This window comes from Pygoscelis adeliae, unplaced genomic scaffold (genome assembly GCF_000699105.1).
Source record: "Pygoscelis adeliae isolate BGI_AS28 unplaced genomic scaffold, ASM69910v1 Scaffold946, whole genome shotgun sequence".
NCBI lineage: Eukaryota > Metazoa > Chordata > Aves > Sphenisciformes > Spheniscidae > Pygoscelis > Pygoscelis adeliae.
The window spans coordinates 8,034-10,913 of NW_008825018.1; the positions used below are offsets into that span (position 1 = coordinate 8,034).

The 2,880-nt window shown below is 56.3% G+C and overlaps 1 protein-coding gene across 1 annotated transcript in view; it reads left to right on the plus strand.

The window, feature by feature from the left end:
* ALKBH5 (AlkB family member 5, RNA demethylase) overlaps positions 1 to 2,880 on the plus strand; it is a gene marked incomplete at its 5' end in the record, with an annotated part of 16,489 nt that overhangs the window by 818 nt on the left and 12,791 nt on the right. The gene's annotated exons all lie outside the window — the stretch shown is intronic.

Here is a 2,880-nt window from a genome sequence, read left to right on the forward strand (position 1 = left end):
GGAGGCAGAGTCGTGGGGGGGGGGGGGGGTAGCCTGCCTCCGTGGTGGATGGCGATTTGGGTAGGTGATCGATTTTTTGGGTGGGTGCCCTCTCCGCGGAGCTTGAGGCGAGTCGTGGCAGGAGCATGGCCACTTGCGGAGCCGAGCTTTGCCGTAGTTCCCGTAAATGGTTAAAATAACATATCGAGGCACAAAATGGATCCTCTGCCCGAGAGCGGTCAGAGCGGAGCAGCTGGTTGGGACGGGGCTCCTGGGTCTATTCTTAGCTCAGCCGGTGCCTCCCCGACCTGACCTTAAGCGTGGAGAGGAGGTGTGAACGGCCTCGTCTTCCCAGTCTGTTAACTGGGAATACTAAGCCCTCCCCTGCGCGACGCCGATGGGGAGACCGGCGTGCAGAGCCCGGTGGGACTGTCACTTGGAAGCGCGGTGGGTCGCGGGTGCAAGAAAGGACTTTACGTGCGTTCTTGCAAGCCGGGGAAGAGCTGTGGAGGTGAAATGACCTGCCCAAGGTCACGCAGCCGGTCGGTAGTAAAGCTGGGATCGGCACTGGGAAATGCCTGCTTCCTAATCCCCGCTGCCTCCCGGTACGCGCTGGGCGGGCAGGTACGGGGACAGGCGGGGTGCACGCAGGCCGGTGCGTACGGACCCGCCGGCATCCAGGTCTTGGGGAGGGCGGCTCGAAGCCCAGCGCTGGCGCTTGCCTGACTCGGTCAGCACCAGTCCCTGGTGTCCCTGAAGGTCAGAGCGCTCCCTGCCAGGAGCAGGGATCGCCCGGACTCTGCCAGCAGCGCTCCGAGCTACCGGCTGTATCCTCGTTTGGGGTTTGGTTGGTTTTTTTGGACTGGTGAAGGTCCAGGCCAGTTTTCAGGGCTCCCAGGCCGTAACACTATCCCCTGCTTTGGCTTGTAAAGTGATCGCCGCAGGGTTCGGGCAGGAATTTTTCCCCCCCCCACATAGGCACAGCCTTGCACCGTTGACTAGTGCATCAATAATAAATGCCGAGACCTCGCGTAGCTTTTATCTCGGAAAAGCTGCACAAACATTAACTAATCCTCGCCGTATCCCCGGCGTTAGGTAACTTCTGTGGATTAGCGAGGGATGAGGGAGGCTGCGGAGGGAAGCGGGAGCAGCGCTGAGGAAATTTTCGTGTTCTCTGGTGGCTTGGCTGGGGCAGGGAGGGGCAGAGGTCAGGGTGATTTTGTGAAACGGGACCGGGGTGGGGGACCCGTCCTGCCACGTGTCTTTTTACCGCAGGGGAAGCTCCGTCCCCGGGGATGGCGACTGCCGGGTGCGAGGCAGCCGCTCCGCTCCCTGATTTCTCTTAGGCACCAGGAGGGAAACTTTCTACCCTAATTTTCCTGCTGGCGATGTGAACCCCTGTGCTGCCTTTCCCCAGCGGGCCTGGAGCAAATAGTTGTCCTTCCTATCACAGCCAGAAGTCTTTTTTTTTAAGGACAGTGAGAGTTTTTTCTTGCTTAGAAGCATGCTTGGCAGAGCCGTTAATGCAGGGTCAGTCTGAAGTCTTGTAGTCAAAGCCACTAGGAAAACTCTCGTGGCCTTAAGTCCGAAGGAGGATTGGGACTTCGCAGTGGTGGGAGGAGGGAGAGGTGTTTTTCTCTGCTCCAGGGCCAGAGAAGAATGATGTTTTCTGGTCCCAGACCCTCGCTCTTGCCCTAAAACTGCCGGGAAGAGGCAGCTGGCTCAGGGCTCCCGGAATTGGAGCAGGGTTTCTCCCAGGCCTGTGCGTTTGGGTTGTTGGCCAGCGTCACCTGGGTGCCGTAATCGCTTTATTAATGTGGCTGAAGCAATCGTACAAATCAGACGAAGGTATCTTTGTCCCTCCAAATCGAAGGGTTGCTTTCTGACCGACCCACCGCATGCGTTCACTAGCTTCATCCATGGTTAGATGTTCTGCTTTCCAGCAAATAATAGACTTTAAAATGGGGATTATTTCAATTTTGTACAGCAGTTAGCAGATACTTAGCACTTACTCAAGAGAGATTCTGCCAAAGTGATTGTTCTGTGTTGATATGATCCTGGCTGGATGCAAGTTCCTCGACTCCGGCAGATCTCCTTGTCTCCCCTCTAACCCCAGCAGTTCAGGAGGAGCGGGGAGAGGCGCAGACGGTCGGTAGGCTCTCAGGGGTGTTTCTCCGAAATCCAGCCCTTGGTCATGTTTAAGTCAACTCCCTAAACTTGGCTTTTCCTCCTCTCAGTAAACAGTTGCTGAAGGCAGTTGCCCTGGAGATAGGGAAACGGCGCAGATAGAAATGGCATGCTTGTAATGTCTGTGATTCAAATATTGCTGGGTCAGTGGCTGGGGGTGGGATGGGGAGGAAGCCAGGGTAGCCACATGCGTTTGGTTACCCTGTGGAAACTGAGGATCTGAAGAAAGCTGTTGGATCTCTCTCTTTGCCCCCACATCGTTCTCGGGCTCTCCCCAGATCACGCCTGTCCTGTTCTTGCTCTCAGCAGCCTATTCCAAATTGTCCTCCCGATTTTTGTAGCCGCCCTACCTGTCAGGGAGTTTGCGGAGGGGCTTTCCCCGTAGCCCTCCCTTGACTTTAGTTGCCTGCAGTGAAGCAGGCTGCGGTGTTTGCAAATGCTGAACCCGCCTCAAACTCGCTGGAAGGTATTCAGATCTCAAATGACAGGTTAGTGTTTAAAAGGTGGAACGGAGATTCTCCTGGCTGGGCTGCGCGCTTCTGCCAGCAGGACAAAGGCTAAGCCACCCCGCGACCTGACAATGAGCCCTTTGCTCTTCCAGCCAGGCACTTTTTCCTCTCCTTTCGCATCTGCAGTGAAGATTTGCCCTTGTAGGTTTTGACATCCAGAAGGCGACCTCCTCCAGTCCCCTCTTCTCCCGCAGCCCCAGGAAGC